General features: G+C 33.5%; 1 pseudogene; it reads left to right on the forward strand.

The window, feature by feature from the left end:
• The first annotated feature begins 2,223 nt into the window (after window positions 1-2,223).
• Window positions 2,224-7,228, forward strand: LOC128175272 (uncharacterized; annotated as a pseudogene).
• The last annotated feature ends 12,100 nt before the right edge of the window (window positions 7,229-19,328 follow it).

Raw genomic sequence — 19,328 nt, forward strand, 5'->3', positions numbered from 1 at the left:
CAAAGCGCTATGATAGAAAATCTGCATTGATTGTTTGAAAAAATGTATACATGGAAATATAAGTATTTTTTTTCAATCTTCTTTAGCTTAATGGGATATATCGAACACAACCATACAGGATGCTTAGCTATTTCAATCTGATTAACATATCAATTTACCTACATCTACAAAAATAGCATAGAGCGAGATCAGTGTAATTAAATCTCTTATTATTAAAAGTATTTTTGGTTGGAATTTGAGGAGCTGATTATGTTTAGACACGCACAGACTTACCATGAAAAAATTGATGTCGGCTCGTTTTTGATTTGATCTGAGATGTACCGCACGTTGATATCTTCTCTAAAGTGGTAGTTACTAGCATTATTAAAATAACTTTGCAAGTTACTGTATAATTATGTTAGATGATAGATACCTATTATAATAATTTATTTTAGGAACAGCTATGTTTTAAATAATTTTGCATTAACCTCGTGACATAATATATGTACAACGTGAAAGCAAATGGCATATTTTGGAATGAAATTAAGTTGTGTCGCCGAAAAGTAAACCAGATAACGTGTTTTAAAATCTCCACACAACAAAAGGTTAATTTTTATTTGTGATCTTGCAGTACAACTGATTTGTCTTTCACGGAATGCATGCCAGTATGTAAATTCACGAGCCAAAACATGTTCTCTTTAAATGCGTATCGTATTAAAATATCAAGTTTCCAATGAGAGTCTTTTGTGATCTATGTGCAAAGGAAATAATCAAGACAACCATTGAACATTGCATTATATTTGAAATGGCATGGTGAGTTTTTGGTAAATATGTTGTAGTCAAATATTTGTATCTTACTATTTTGCAATGTATAAGTAATTCATTACTATCCTGTGAAGTTCAATTTCAAATGATAATCAAAGTACTGAAGTACTGACGGGAGATGATTTTATCGATTATTATTAGTTTTAAAATCAACGATATGTTCTTTTGCATGACAAGTAGTCTCTAATCTGTATTTGAGTTACACACATTTTTTTCATATGAATTCTCGAACTTTTCCGACAAGAATTTCGAGTAAACCCCATATGAATCATGCTGTGTAATATTTAAAGATAGAATTAATTCCATCAAACTATGTATCGGTAATCGAAATATTTCTAAAAATTGTACACGTCTTGATCCAATCAATATTGAACTCTAGTCTCGTTTAATCAGACGCTTCGCTGTCTCTGTTAATCTCCGACTACTAAGAAAGACTCTTTACGGATACAGCGTATTGTTGAGCGTATTGTTGAACGAGACAAATTGAACTCAGGCGTAGGAATACATACGACCACAAAAAATATCTAAATTGTTCGTACTATTCAAAACCTGACTATTTTCAAGGTATTTATAAATACCTTTCCCTGAAAATTAATGGTTCAGCACACAGTACACCAAATTTATCTGTTATTTTTAAGATCTAAGTCTTGTAAGCGGTGATGATTTGTGCTTAGGTCCAAACACTGTTTCACTTTCGGTTTGCCAGAGTAACTGCATAGGAGAGTTGATTAAAATCAACTCCCAAAAAATACTGATTATATCTAAACCCCCCCCCCCCCCCCCAAAAAAAAAGAGGATATCAAATTTTTATAAATGTTCTCCGTAATATATTTTAATAACAGATCCATGTATTATAAAATTAGTGTAAATGTTTATGGATTTATTTTTGTTGTTGTTTCGTTTGTATCTTTTCTTTAATTTTTTTTCGGGGAAGAGGGGGGGGGGGGGGTCCTGAAACTTAGCCGATTAAAATCTTATGGCATGTAATTTAAAATGAAAAAAACACTCCGTTTGATAGCAAGAAAAATACAATTTAGTGTATTTCAAAATAACAGGCAGTTTCCGCACATTCTTTTCTGTTAAATACAATTCAATTGCGGATGTTTATACGATGTATTTTGGACCCTGTTTCAGGTTAAGGTTTCTGTTTTGTCTTCTTTTTGTGAAAAAGAGTACACCACAAGGCTGGTGGCTCAGTCCAGAAAATGGACCAACTTGCAAACCCGGAACATGCGGAGAGAACGATGAAACGTGTGAATGTTCGCTTACTGTTGAGCACAGGCTTACCATGATGACAACAAATCCTCCCTTACTAGTTCTGCCTACCAACGGGCGTCTTCGTTTGTATAATACTTCAAGTATACTGCCTGATGAGAAGATGTCACAGGTTATAACGTGTGACGGATATGGATCTCGCCTTGTTATAGCCATCAATGGAAAGTTTCCTGGTCCTGAAATTGTTGCATACGAAAATCAAAAAATGACCATACATGTTCGAAATTTAATGCACACAGATTCCACTACGATTCATTGGCATGGCATGCATCAAAAAGGAACTCCAGGATCTGATGGTGTGGCTTTCATTAGCCAGAGTCCTATCCTGCCTGGAGGAACCTATGCATACAAATTTACTGCTCAACCACATGGAACTAGTTTTTACCATGCACATATCGGAGACCAACGTAGCATGGGACTATATGGAGGACTCATAATATATCCAAGATACAAGTTCTACTCACAGCCTCAGGTCGGATTCACTGTAATTATTCAGGATTGGAACCATGATGATGAACCAGAGGCCTTGTATCAGCGGATGATTAACGGTGTCTATAATCAAGATAATAAAGCATACATTGAACCAACCAAGTCTATTGATGGCGCAAATTTTAGCAGATTTCATATGCATTCTGGTTTAATTAATGGAAAAGGACGATTTTACAATGCGTTAAAACACAATGGAGCGCCCCTTGAAATGTTTGAAGTAGAACATGGAAGGTCATATCGGTTTCGTGTTATCAGTGCAGCCACCTTGTATCCATTTCGAGTTTATGTTCAAGGTCATCACGAACTGAATATCCGTGCGTCAGACGGTTTTGAAATAGCTCGTGGCACTGGGAGTGAAAGCAGAGATCTGATAGTGGAATCCTTCATCATTCATCCCGGAGAGAGGTACGACTTTACATTATTTGCAAATCAGGATCCAGATATTTATCTTCTAGTAGCCGAAAGTATTGAAGACCTTAGAACGAAAAATCCTCCAGAATATCATGCAGCAGAAGCGTTAATTCGGTATAAAGGGGATACAAAAACCACAAAGGATAGAAATAATAATGGTCAGGGTCATTGTACATCTAATAAGCCATGCATGATATTTAACTGCCCATACCTTTATTATCCAAAAACCACTAATCTAAAATGTTTAGCATTTGACCAAGCAAACAGCAACGAATATTTGTCGAAGTTTAAGGAAGTTGTCACTGCCGATGAAACACTTTTCTTTAATTTTGCATTTCCTGGAGAGCCAGGAAACACACCAGGCTCAGTCAATGGACATCAATTTATATCTCCTACCTATCCGATCCTGACAAACGAAGCGGCACTAACTACGCCCTGTAAAACTAGTGAATGTGGACAGGACAAAATATGTAACTGCACTTACAATGTTGAATTGTCTTCTGACAGGGTTTATCAGTTTGTCTTAACTAATCTAGGCATTGGAAGGGGGTGGTCACACCCTGTTCATCTACACGGTCATTATTTTTATGTTGTGAAAATGGGATTTGGAACCTATGATGAATCAACAGGGAAATTTTTGCTGTCATCCACTGATATTGAATGTCTAGGTAACAAAAGCTACTGCAATGAGGCTCGATGGGCTAACAGTAGTTGGACAGATAACAATATTCCTGGTCTTCAGTTGGATTATCCTCCTGAGAAAGACACGATTATCGTTCCCACTGGTGGGTATGTTATTATTCGTTTTAAAGCTGACAATCCTGGTGCCTGGTTTTTCCATTGTCACATCGACCTTCACAACACAAATGGAATGGGAATGGTATTTTTAGAATCCAAAGACAAATACAAAGGTATTCTATATTCCTAGATTTATACTGAGGTATGCGAATGCAAAATTAAATTAATGTCAATTCTTTTCATTAAATATTTTTTTTTATATACAGGTTTAAGCAACATTGGGGCTACAAATGAATATGGAGTTCTTCGAAAAACTATTCTGATAACAATATTGATGATAGCTGTTCCGTTTCATTGAACAAATTTTGAAAGAATGCCCATACGATTTTTGCCCAGACCAGTTCTTCAGAAAACGAAGACGACACTATTAACAATTTTTGGCGAAATGACCGCTATAATCTGAATCAGACTGTTAAACTTAACAATATACATGTATCATTATATTGGTGAACAAACTGAATTGTGACATTTTTTCACAAGTTTAACCCATGTTCTACTCTGTAGTTTAGTTGTGACTGTTTTATGTTAAGTCCTATGATAATAATACACAATTTCTCCTGTCAGTGTTTATGTTGCCGTGTTGAGACTTTTCTCTGCAGTTTGTTATCAAAAGCTTACATGTATAAGAAAGTGGTGTGATCTATATTATATATCATGCTTGCGAAATACAGCTTTGAATGGAATAAGACTTTGTTAAATTTAAAGGGGCATGGTCACGATTTTGGTCAAAAATTATTTTTCCGATTTTAATATTTACAATGCTTCAAAAAGGCATTTTATATAGGAAACCAAAATTTGATTGTCATTTGTTGAGTTATAAGCGAGAAACAGACCCTGAAATTCTTCGCTATGTAAACAAAGCGTTTGTTTACATTTTGAACGTTGAAGTAAAAATTTCAGTTTTAAACCTAAACGAATGTTGTAAACGTTAGGAACTGTTTATTTATGCTTAAAATAAATAAAAAGATAATTAAATAAAAAAGAAAAAGATTTTTACTGGTATATTGAACCTATGTAAACAAAAACAAGGCACGAGCCTTGTTTACATGACAAAGAATTGTGAGCCCCGTATCTAGCTTATAACTCTACAAATGTCTCTCAAATTTTACTTTATTAGTAGAAATGCATTTCTTAAGCATTGTAAATAATAAAAACATAAAAATAGAATTTGATCAAAATCGTGCTATGTCCCTTTAACAACTAACTGAATTGCTACGTTCATTAACAAGTTTATCTATGTTTTGCTCCGCTGTGTAATTAAATTGCGACTTTTGTATGTTAAGACCCATAATTAGATTGTTAATGTTGCCGTGTTGATACCTTTTTAGCAATCAATTATCAAAATCTTGTTAGAAAGTGGTGTGATCCATATCTGCTAAAACTGTGTAATCTTTTTGCCAACGTAGAAAGATTTATAACATTAAAATATTATTGCATACATGATGCAAGAAAAATTATTTAAAATCTGTATTAACAGGATGTAAAGTGTATCAAAACTCTAAACAGAGACCTTAGATAGCATAAAATTACCCCTATTCTACAAAGAAATATTTTGTTGTTTTAATGAATGTAAACGTGAACTGCACTTTGAAAAAAGATCACCTGATGATATTTTATAACAACCAATATGGAATAATTGTAATTTAGTATATAAGGGAAACTCCGTTTTCTTCGAAAACTGGATTAAATCAGGAATACTATACATTAAAGACTTGTTTGACGGTAAGGGTAACTTCAGACGATTAGAGCATTATGCAAATATTATTAATAAATCTAACTGGTTATGTGAATACAAAATTCTTTTTCAAATAACTAAATCAATTCGAAGACTTTACTCATTCAGCAATGTAAACTTTATAAACATACAAAGCGTAATGAGTTTCAACTTCCCTCTGGGATATTACAACTTGACTGGTAAATCTAGTAATTTTTTCTATAAAAATCTCATTGAAAAAAAGTTTTGTAAACCTTGTTTTCAATCAATACTGCGTAAAGAACTTGAAATATATGATGAGAAGATTTAGAAAAATATTTATGAATGCAAGATTAAAGATATAAAAGATAAACATGTAGCCGAATTCAGTTACAAGCTTTAAAATAATATATTGTGTAATAATGTATATGTGAGTAAATGGAAAAAAGATATATCAAATCAATGTGTACACTGTAAACAAATAGAAAATATTAAACATTTGCTTTTTGAATGTAACAATGTTAAAAACATATGGAATACTGTCAGTAATTTACTGTCATTCAAAATACAATGGAAACATATTGTTGGTTTCTTTTATGAAAAAAGCGATAAAACTAAATCTCTAAATTTACTTATCCCTTATGTAGCTTATAGAATTTACAAACAAAAAATGCTTTGTAGATTGGATTCTATGAATGAAACTGAATGTAATATATATAATCATGTTAAAAAATCCACTTGTTTTTATGCCTCAGTTTTACGTTTTTTAACTGCAAATGCTGAATGCAAGTTTTTTGAAAATCTGTCGAATATGATGTGATATGTCTTATCATTATAATGTAAAATATTCTGTTATCCTAAAACTACTGAGAAGAGACCTGTCTTCCAGTAGAGCTGTCATAAAAGGGGGGATATGGACTGTAAAACAAGAAAGAACCTCCTAATTAAGACAGCAAACCCTTTTTTCCTTGGTTTTTATAACTTAATAATATATAGTGTGCAATTGTAATATAGTAGACTGTTATATACTATGAATACATAGGGTCTGCCTATGTATCTTTACACCCGGGGACTGTGTGATTGATAATGGTTTCTACCGGGTTAGGCAAGATATTACTTGTACATTTATTTAAATCTCTATACATTGCTTATTTAGCCTTATGTGTACACCATTTTTTTTACTTGCTTTGTGAACCTATGCTATTTGTATATACATGTGTACTACACTCAAACATTATCTGTGGAATCTCTACAACTCTAAATACTCTTTAAAAGTATTTTTTTCATAAGCAATATAAAATTAGATGACAAAAATAATAACCATAGTAATTTAGGTAAGACAATGTGCTGCCTTGTAGATAGCTAATTAGATTTTTTGCTTGAAGTTATTGTATACTTTGTTTGTTCTTGTAAATAAATAAATTAAAAAAACCAAAAAAAACCCCCAAAACCTGTAAAACCGTATTCCAAACAATACACACACCTTTTTGAAAGTATATTTAATCTTTTGAACACTATATAAGTACCATTAACTAAGCATGTATGATTCTACCACATGAACAATTAGCTGATCGTTGTTTATTGACCTAGATTTTTTTGAAGATATAAATCAGCAAAAAATTGTCTTTCTTGTACGGATTATTACAAACCAAAACCTACATTTAAATTTCCTATGCTAGTAAGGCATATGTTTAGGAACATATTACATGTATCTATGTTCTTTAACAACTACAAGATCACATGTGTATTTATTTTCTCAGACGCTCATCGTTTAGTTAAACAAATTTTGATATTCAGCCCCACAGATTCCACAGTAAAAACTAAATTTTGATTACAGTCTATCAAGAATCTAGAAGTCTACGAAGTTGTATTCAACACTTTATAAGCATATAATGCCAGAAAACATTAAATCAATAATCTCATTCTGGAAAATACTCAAATGTGGTGTTAGATTTATATTCGCAGTAAGATTTAAAAACAACTAATTATCTATTTATTTCAATACCATTGATCTTGAAAAAGTCTTTTGTATTTATTGAATAGCTCCCTTGAGCTAGGCCCCAGATAGATTAGCGACTGCTTAGAATATAGGAGGGAGAAATGTTGATTTTTGCCACAAGCATTCACTGCGTCTTCTAATCAAATCGTTAAGAATTATTTTACAATTCTTTATTTTTTTAGATTAAAAAAATTGTATCTTTTTTAAAAGTTATATCTATCTATCTATCTATCTATCTATCTATCTATCTATCTATCTATCTATCTATCTATCTATCTATCTATCTATCTATCTATCTATGTTTCTCACTGTAGGACTGAGTATATAATAGTGTTGTGATGTGCGTGTACAATGCCTAAATAGTAGTCAGGGTTTGATACATGAACCGGAGGCTAGTGTGCACTATGTTTCAAACCCTGACTACTAATTTATTAGGCATAGTGCACGCAGAACACAACACTATTGATTTTATTATAACCAGTGTTGTACATTCTGACACCGAAAAATTATCACCGGAAAAACTAGCGTTTGGTCTCTCAAATTAGTCAATTGATTTGATTGATTCATTAAAAAATGACGCATTTGAATTCATTAAAAATGAGAGACATTTCACCTTACCGAGAAAACTCAAAATGTTTAGCAGACAAAATCTCATTGAATATTTTTATTGTACATTCTTAACAAGCGTCATTTAGAAAAGACGAAATGATTTTAGGGTCAAGAGTTCGAAACCCGCTGACAGCGGTTGCAATATTTCCGTTGAAAAAATGTGCCGTACTCTTTTTCGGCATAGTATGCTTAAGCTATATAAACCCTTTGTATACTATGCGAAAATGAGTATTGAATACATTGCGACAAACCGAGAGGAGGCATAATAATACATCGTAGTCATTGTGTTGTTGAGAGTAAACATTAAATGATTCATATACATGAATAATTTAAACCATAAGAATCAACATGTTTTAGCACTGAATTTAGTGTACGTAAATTTAAAAGCACGAAACTTTTCAACATAATAAGGGTCAGCCGACATTCGTGATTTTATACAGTAAAACGAGGACGGGCATTCATTTCAATAAGGAATAAGGGATCGTTCTATGAGTATTATGAGGTGATAATTTTGGTCGGGGCGTGATCAAATCCAACAAAGCCCTTCGGGCTTTATGATAGATTTGATCACGCCCCGACCGATATTATCACCTCATAATATTCAAAGAATGATTCCTTATAACTTATATTTATATAATTTTAAACCATCTTACGATTAAATATTCAAATATAAATAAGCGAACCCCGCTGGCGCCTCAATTTGGCTTTATGAGTTATATAGTACAAAATTGATACGTAGTGTTATCACAGGCAAAGACACAGGAAAATGTAAATATATGCCTTTGCTTACTGTCAGCCTAACCGTGTACAAACTTGTCGAAAAGAAAAATGACGCATTATATCTTTAGAAAACTCATGTGAAAATAAGAAGTTTGTACAACATTAGGCTGGTACTTCAGATATAAAAAATGTATGAAAATTTCAAGGTTTTACCTATAGCAAGCTTGAGCTATTACATATGCCTGTATGACCCATGTTTAAACCCAAGTGTATGGAATAAATCATTTAAAATAGTCACGTGGGTTCCATTAAGGTACACTTTGTCAAAATTTTTAATGTGCTCACTGTAAAACGCTGTCACGTTTTAAATCGTTTTCCATCGACTAGGTATATCAGGAATGTTTGTTTGATCACTATAGTAATATAAAACTTCAAATTTAATCGATTATTTTCCCCGACATAATATTTCGCATAAAGTATAGTTCAGCAAACGCGCCAATCGATCGACCAACGGAATAGTGTCGATTTCAATGTCTCATCCTGTCTCTGTCTGATTTAGATTGTCTGTAGCCAATGAACAATCCTAAATTGTTTAAATTGTATGCTAATATTAATAATTTGGTAAAGTTAAGCGTGCATGTAAATCAGAAGTATCCATCATTGATTAAATATTACGAAAAACACAATTTGTTGATATTTTCTACAAAAAAAAGACACTCAAAAAGGGTCCATTCTCTATAGCTTAAGTGCACTAGTTCTTAAAAAAATTGCGATTCGCCGTGCACACGTCCCCTTGTTATGTACCAACACTCGATAGACTTTCCATTTAAATCATAGGAATCAGGGCATAACGATTAAAGGGACATAGACACGAATTGGTATCAAAATTCTATTTTTTATGTTTAAAATTGTTAGTTTGTGCGTTTTAAATGATTGACAAAAAATTTGAATGTTAGAAATCAAGTTACAAATGAGATACAGAGGTAACAAATCATTGTTATGTAAACAAAGCTCAAGTCTTAAATTTGGTTACAAATAATGCAAATTACAGAAATTATCATTTCTTTGACAAAATGACTCATGGCAAACATGATAAACTGATTCAATATATTCATAAATAATAATGTCAACAAAATAGGCTTAATTAGTAAAACTCACACAATATCAGTATCAATGTAGATGTCCCTTTAATGAAGGATTATACGAAGTGTGCAGGCAGAGTAGAATTATTATTCCTACGTTTCATTCGCTTTTTGAGCTCACCTGGGCAAAAGACTCAAGCCAGCCTTTCTGATCAAACTACTTATTGTCTATATGAGGTTGTCGGCGTCACAATCATCTTCGCCTGAGCCACTATACCCATTTCAACCAAACTTCGTACAAACCATCCTCACCGATCGTATTAATCAGGTTTCATGGAATTCTAAATGCGAAAACGAAACTTTAAGTACAGTTAAACATGCGTATAGCGAGTGTTTATGATGAATTGACGCTTACAGTAAAATGATATTTATTCCACGAGGGTTTTCAAGATATTGTGAAGCTTACGGATGTAAGAAATGAGGTTTATAACGTAGCAAAATCACCATTCCCTGGTACTTCGTTTTTAGCATGTTCTACAAGAACATGTTTGTAAAAAAGGGTAATAAAAGAAACTTAAAAAAAGGAATAAAAGAGACAGTCAATTCTCTGAAATTATTAAAAATTAACGATTTTTTTCAAAACCAGTAAAAATCTTCTCATATCACATGTAAAAATCACATTTCAATCACAGTTCCTTTATAAAGCATTGGATGGTAAAGTGTCGACTATAAGAACTAAGGTAAAGAATCTAACTCACAATGGTGGGTGGGTAGGTTATCTTACCAAACAGCCGTACCTCTATGTTTTTCCACGACTACTACTGTACACACGTCCTCCCGTCAATCAGCGAAATGGGATGACGTCACCTCTGTTACACGTGATTTCACGTGGGATATTCCTGGATTATCACCCCATACAAAGACCTGTACACTTTGATACGGTCATTTTATGATAATCACAAAGAAAGTCAAGTTTATCACAGCAAATTGAAAACCATTTGATGTTCCCGGCCAGGTATCATATAATGTATACATTTAGAATATTTAGATCAAAATTCATGCACACGCACTATTAATTAATTTTTGATATCGACCGTAAAATGTACAGAATTATAAAGGAAGCATCCGGATTTTTATGAAATATTGGGGGAAGACTGTACAAACATAAAACAGTCCTTTTTAAAGTGAAACATAATAAAGGTATATCTTAAGGAAACATTTAAAGAAAAATGAGGAATCCTAAATTTCGCCTTTTCACTGACCTGCAATAGATAAAACCAGGGGAAACAATATTAGATAGGCCTTATTATTATTCTAAATAAAGAGTATTTAAAATTCGTGTTCAAAAGCTACATTTGTAATGCTACAGATTGTTTGTTTGCATGATTTTTAAAACCAAATTCTAATAATCAAAAACTGTTTTCAAAACCAGAATTATGTAATTAGAAGTTTACAATTAAAATAATGATTTCATAAAATTTTGAAAGTGTTTTTTTTGCCAATAGTCAGTTCCGAGAGATGTCAAAATACATATGTTCTTATTCAGAATTCTTAAATGACAATGAGGTATTCATAATCTGTGCGTCTGTGCAATTACTGTGCGTTTTCATTTTTCACATTGATCTTAATGAAAAAAAACCCGTTTGTACAACGAATGTATCTGACTGGACAAATTTTGTTTCGTCGGTAGGTAACACTGGATCTTGATCATCACATACCGTATATTTTTTTTACGTGTCACAAAATTTGCGAAAATAGGGAAAATATGACGCATTTTGAATTCATAATCTGTGCGTCTGTGCAATTACTGTGCGTTTTCATTTTTCACATTGATCTTAATGAAAAAAAAACCCGTTTGTACAACGAATGTATCTGACTGGACAAATTTTGTTTCGTCGGTAGGTAACACTGGATCTTGATCATCACATACCGTATATTTTTTTTACGTGTCACAAAATTTGCGAAAATAGGGAAAATATGACGCATTTTGAATTTGCGTGTGTCATTACTTTGCGATTTTAAAAGTGTTTTATAGAAAATGATACAGGATATAATTTATGTGAATTTAATATTTTGCAATTTGAAAGAGAAAATCAGATCATCACGCAAATTACCGGGTACACGTACACGGTGATCAGCGTATAAGTATGTCCTAAGCAGATCATTTAATATTTACAGAACCAAGATTCTCACAAACCGTATCTCTTCAAAAGAGTATGAAACCTGTTCAGAAAACAAAAGAATCCTCCGGGAAAATGAAGTTTATTGGTGTGTGTGTGTGGATCGCAGAACATTTAACTTGGATCGCAAACAAAGGATGACAATAATTTCTATGCGATTTTGAGATTAGTTGCACAAAATGGCAAACAAAAACATGACACCAAAGAAAGGAACCCTGAGTGATTACAACAGCTTGAGGGAAATTACTCAAATGTCAGTGCTAAGTAAGATAAAGGCCAAGATAATCATTCGACGAATGACTGGTGCTGTTGATGAAGTACTGAGGATGGAGAGGCTTGGTTTCAAGAAGCATCGAGGCTGTACTGACCAGATCTGTGCACTCCGCAACATATGTAGTCCAGAACATGGCACAGAGTGGCAGAGTCAACTGTACGAAAACTTCTGGACTTTGAAAAGGCATTTAATAGTGTTCGACATTACAGACTTAATACTGATGTTTTGGCAAGCTGGTGTTGCGCATGTTATGATTTCATAAAAATATTTAAAAATCTAAAATATCTTGTTACTCACTCGGTCAAGAGGACGAAACACCCGAGCCTCAATTGTTCTCATATCTGTGGGCAGTTTATTCCTCTCTTTTTATCGGTTCATAAGAATCAAAGTACTGACGGGAGTTGATTTTATCGAATTATTTACTTCAGAATCAACGATATGTTAATTATTTCTCATGGCTAGAAGTTTCTGATCTGTATTTGAATTATGCACATTTTTATCATAAGAATTCTCGGACAAGAATTTCGAGAAAATCCCATATGAATCAAGTTTTATGATATTTTAAGATAGAATTCCATCAAACTATGTATCAGTATCGAAATATTTTTGGAAAATTTTATGGTTCCAGGCAATATTGTTCTCTTATAGTCTCGTTCAACCAAACGCTAGGCTATCGCCGTTAATCTCCGACAATCTCTCTGCTTGTCGGAGATTTACGTAGACAGCCAAGCATCGGGTTAAAGGAGACTATATTGAACTCTGGCGTCGAAATACAAACGACTACAAAAGATATCAAAATTGGTGGTAACATTTAAAATCTGACTACTTTTAAGGTATTTATAAATAAGTGTCCTTGAAAATCAATGCTTCAGCATACATTACATCGGATTTGTGCATTATTTTGAAGAAATAAGTCTTGTCAGTGATGACGATTTGTGCTTAGTTCTAAACATTGTTTCACTTCCGGTTTACCAGACATTAACTGTGTAAGAGAGTTGATTAAAATCAAGTCCCAAAAACGAGTGTTTGAGATAGTCATTCTTGCAAGTTGGTGTTTGATATGTAAGCTGGTGAATATAGCGTGTACGTCGCAGTGTTGGTATGATGCGAGCATTCTTGATGATGGCAACTTGGTTTAATTACTGTGTAAGATAACACTAGTTTATCATACTCCTTGTTACAGTGACTGCCATTACAGACATTGAAACATATTGTCCACACGTGATCTGTTGCCTGTTACTGACGTAACATGCTTCATCCCCTTACCAAATTGCCTAGTTTACTTTGGAATCATCATTGAACGTGGGAAACAATATACCTGACTTTTGTATGTAACCCTTGCCCACTGATTTACATCACCTTTACGCATATATAAGCATTGGTTTTAATATTTATTAAAAGTTATCCCGAACTTGCTACCATCGAAATTAGGTTCCAACAAACCAGGAAAATGTTGGCTTATCACAAACCCAACGAAAAAAATGATAACATAGTATCTATGTTGGTTTGGAGTTTTTGGGCGTCTGATTCTGATGTTGCTGAAAGACACCATTTGCAAATGGTCTGACTGTAGCGTACGTTAAGGCCTTCTGGCATACCATTATATAGGAAAAAAATTGGCCAAAGGACCGACCCTTCAGCTTCCCCCGACCCAACATTTGCATAACTGGACATTTACCAGTTAAGAACTAAATCATTTAATTTCAGGGGGGCCATTTTCGTGGATTGTCAATAATTTGCTTATTCGTGGGGATGTAATTTCGTGGATGCGTCGGTTTTTAGTTTCAGTAGGAAAACTAAATCATTTTCATTAGTTTTCGTCGAGGATGTAAATTCGTAGGTTAGGGCTACCCACAAATTCTACAAAAACTGAGCCAACACGAATTCTAATGCTTCCACAGTACACCTGTGTTCTGTTGGAAAGAAAACAAGCTTGCAAACCATTTGTTTAAATTTTGATCAAATATCGTGACCATGGCCCATTAAGAGTAAAAATTTATATGTCATGTACTTGACCTTGTGCAAGAGTTATCCTCAATACATGCACCTTTTCTATGAAATTGCATCCAATTCCATTGACAACTGCTGTCATTTAAAATCACTTGATGTAATTAAAATTTTCAAGTCTATATGTCATGAATTCAAAATTCCGGAACATCTTTGACACGCAATCGCGAACAGTAAAAAGGTTCAAACTTTCAGAACTTGCACAAATTCTATTCTTTTATTGATCTGTGTTTTAAAAAATAGAAATGACCAAGATGAGGAAAATGAGCTGTAGTGTCGTAACGGAGTTTTGAGGACGTCACTGTAGTGTTCCCTGTATAAAGCAGCAACTGTGTAAGCATCAGTTTATTGAACAGAGTAGTCACTGTATTAGGGGTAGTTTAGGCCACCACCGCTCGATTTAAAGACCGAGCTTTGTTTGAAATGACTCGTTCTGAATCCTGGTCCTTGCTGTATTTGACTTTGATTTCGGTATCGTGCCAACTGGATCAAAACGAGAGAGGGAAATAAATTAATGAAAATTTCATAAATTCATCTTTATCAGATGAACAGCATTTGAAACATCAAATGCCAATTAATAAATCATTTTCGCATTTTTAGAAGTCTAATGGATGCATAAAATCACCACGTTATAATATATCGTCGGAAGCCATAAATTCGTGATGGTCTAAGAGCTGTGTGCCTTTTGTTTTTCTTTGTATATATATATATCGCTAGATTAAGGACGTTGGATCCTGCGATCAGAAGTCTTTATGTTTTTTCTACAGTACTTTTTAACATCTTCACATATGGCTTAATCAAAATTCAAAACAAAATTCTGGGATATATATGCTCCTTTCGGTGCTACGGTGTTTTTAATATTACCTTTCTGCAGTGTAAGTGCACCTTGCACATAAATTGCTTTTCCCTGTATACTTTTGTATCATATACAAATTTACATTATTAAGAATTAATAAAATTAAAATCATCATAAAAAAAAGGTTTGCAATTTTTTCACCTAATTATTATTTTGACCTTTTTGTACTGAAAAACCCCACTATTTTTATTTATAAATGATTCAACATGCAATAAATTTATCTAAAAGTCTCAAACGTTTTCTCAAATTATGACAGACTTGTCAAAAGAAACTTACAAATTCAGAAAATAAAACCAAAAGTATGGGTCTATGATGTAAATTTTGAGATATGGCATGAAATAAGCTAAGTTTAGGGGAAAACTGGAGTTCATTTTTTCTTGACTTGTATAAAATATCAGTGAAAATGCCAATAATTATTTATTTCGATAGAAATATTGTTAAAATATGTTTTTTGAAACAACACGAAGATATCCCTATGCAAAAACTATCTGAAAATTTGGTCTGCACTCAAAATGAGAAAGCTAAAATTACGGTACTTTAAAACTACTGAGCTATGAAAATATACACCACAAAATATAGTCGGACTCCCATACTAAACTCTGTAAATATGTAATTTTTTCTTTACTATTTCATTCAATTTTGTTTATTTGGCATTGTATAAAAGAATTTACATGTAGAATTCATATATGACACAGTATTCCCAGACTAAAGGTGACCCAAAATGGCTACACAAAACCAGAGTAACTAACCTCTTTTAGTGCAGGGTTTCCACTAATCAATAATTTTTTTAATGAATACATGTACAGTACCGATCAGACCCAACCCAACAGAAAGTAAACCCCAACTAAACCCTGGGTTTACTTTTTGGGTTTACTCTGGGTTTACTAGAGTGGACGCAGAGTAAACCCAAAGTAAACCCAGAGTGGACCCAAAGTAAACCCAGAGTGGACACAGAGAGTAAGCCCAGTTAGAAATATACCCCTTAAAACAGACGCTAACTGTGCATTCGGAATATACAAGAGGCATAAATTACAGGCAGAAGGATGGTAAGATAAAAGACGGGTCTACTTCACACTTCAGTGCGTAATGTTGACCTCAAAAGCAATATTCAGGTAAACCCCGAGTAAACCCAAAGTAAACCCCGAGTAGACCCAAATTTTCCAAAAGTAAACCCAGGGTTTAGTTGGGGTTTAGGTTGGGTCTGATTGGTACTGTAGTCTTACAATGATATAAAAGTCATTTACATTCTTCTTTTTTAGTAAATGGGGTGTTACAAGTTTAAACAAGCGTTTCGTGTGGCTCACTTTCTACGGGAACGACTAATACGCCCCCAAGAAAATGTACATGCGTGATTTATGAAAAATTTATAACGGTGAGCATGTCAATCCGATGAAAATATCAGCCATCGAGCTAGAATTATCATTTATCATTAATTTCTTAAATTGGTCGCAGTTTTACAAAATGGCTGCATTTTTGCAACTAATAAACTTTGTTAGTAAAGTACTACTGAAAACTTTGTCACACCTGATTTGTTCGTCTGCAGATAGGAAAGAAGAATATGACGTTATAGGACAAGATTTAGTCTTTATTGTTAGGCTCTTACTTTTAATGTCTATGTACATAAATGAAAAAACACAAATGTCCAAAGGGCTGTTTGAAATTTGAAACTAGAAATTTTAGTTCCACTATTGGGCCTCCTAGTGTCCTCTTTGTGGCTTCAGATTGGGGAGGTTTAAGGATGTTTCAAGCTATCGTGGATGAACGGACACCCCCTTCGAGGTTGGGTCCATTTTTAAGTGGATGTCAATTTTCTAAAGGTTTATATAGAAGAAATAAAGAGGGAGCTGGGGGAGACTTATTCAATCGGACAATTTTAAGGGGATTTCAAGGGGTGTCTGTATTGGGAATATTCCATGCAAAGTGGGGATTTAACATTAAAACTGAATATATGCAAATCTGATTTTCCCGAAAGTGCAAACCGGGTGCCCCTGAGATAACTGCGCATATTCTTGGACTGTACCTGGAAATGCGCTAGTTGATTCCCAATGAGTCATCAAGATAATTATGCAACTATTACGCTTTTCGCAACGTCTACCTTGTTTTATCCACTGTCAGCCTAGTGCTAAGACACTAAGGAGCATTGTTCCGATGCACTGATCTTGAGATGCATGCATTCACACAGTAAGTTATGTTTTTATTGATATGCGCAATTCAAGAATTTACATTCGAAAGTATATTTACTTAAAGTGGCAAGATCAATACACTACTTGCTTTTCAAAGATGACTAAATGTCGCAATATATTTTGCCAATTTAGAGCTAGTTTTTCTAGATACTGACAGATGCGTCGTCTTCTACCCGAAAATCAACAGAGTTAGGTTTGATTTGTTTAAAAATTAAATTTAATACTTATAAAGTTACCACTATTCTGTTTTATGAAGACTGGTAATGGTTCCAGGGCAAACACTACCTTATGGGTTCTTTTCTTCTTTTAACAGCCTATAACGTTTACGCCTTTATCCAAAGTAAAATAAAAAGTGTCATGAAGACTGCATGGCGCTGTCAGGGGGTATAAAAATGGTAGATGTTAGAAGTTTTATTACATCACTAAAATCTACATGGATTAAAAGCTTAACTTGTTTACATAAACCATGGATGGGTATATTCTATGCTCTCAATGGAGATGATATTTTACAGAAATTGTATGATTTTGGAGATAGTTTTGTGTTTGATTGTTTGTTAAAAGAAAACAACGCCTTTTGGAAAGATGTTTTGATTGGTTGGACCTGTTATATGAAATTTTTTACTTACTCTCCGTATTTTAAAAACAAATTTCATTACATTCTTGTGTGGTATAACTCTAATATAAAAGTGGATAACGAACCAGTTTTTATCAAATTCTGGTATGAAAAGGGAATAAATTATGAAGATTTTCCTTGCAAAGAACCCCGTGTATTATTTTTACGGCCGACATTAAATTCCACATGCATCATTAGACAATTAACTTAGATTGTTCATCGATTAATTATCAAAATGCAGCGTGCATATCGAAATAAAAACACTTCTCTGTGCAACATCATTATATATTGATAACATTTGGAGCAAATTGAAATCGATCGCTATGCAGCCGACAAAGTTTGAATATAGAAATGAGATACCGGGTATAATTATTATAATTATAAAGAGTTCTGTACGATGTGTCTTTTTTAAAATCTATTTTCTTTACTATTTGCTAATTTGAATCTGTCATCGATTAAGAAATCAAAACACCGAGACTAGAAATCTCTCCCTTCTGATCTGATTGTGGACAACCTTAATACTACGGTAAAACGATGAACAATCTAAGTTAATTGTCTAATCGATGCATGTGGAATTTAATGTCGGCCGTAAAAATAATACAAGGGGTTCTATGCAAGGAAAATCTTCATAATTGTCAAAAGTTTTTCAGTTCAATCCTTATTAGTTTTTTTTTATCAGACGTATATTAATAAATGTACATAAAATCTGCATGTTTGTTGTACTTCCAGTTTATTTTTTGTTGCTAAGTTACGCGGGAATTCAACAGTGAAATTGACGTTAAAAGGAATACAACCCCCCCCCCCCCCCCCCCCCAATATTTAGACCAATCAGTATGAAAAACGTTAGTCAACATGCGACCCAGTGGAAGATATGGTATTTGCCGACACGATCGTTGTATCGACCATAGAACTTACGAAAAGATGATTTCAAACGAGACAGTTGATTGTTCTGTTTTATCAACTTGTTTGTCAGTAGTTTACCTCGCCTTAGACACTGTTCATAGAAAGAGCATGCCTTTGTGTATCGAATGAATTGAGAGACAAAAACACCATATGCAGGTGATGAAGATATACTAGTATTGCTATATAAGTACGAAAGTTGACTATAGAAACATTTAAGTTATCGCGTTTATCATAAAGTTTTGTTGTTAGGTTACCATTAAAGTCCATTTCCAGTACAAATGATAAAAAATCCTGATAAATGCAAAATATAGGATACCGAATTTAATGAGCTTAAATTCTGTTTTATTTTTGTTCTCCTTTCTTGTGTTATGTTTGTTTTCTTTTTTTCTTGAGGGAGGGGCCTTTAACTTGGCCGACCCAATTTTTAAGACA

The sequence above is a fragment of the Crassostrea angulata genome, chromosome 3 (genome assembly GCF_025612915.1).
Source record: "Crassostrea angulata isolate pt1a10 chromosome 3, ASM2561291v2, whole genome shotgun sequence".
NCBI lineage: Eukaryota > Metazoa > Mollusca > Bivalvia > Ostreida > Ostreidae > Magallana > Magallana angulata.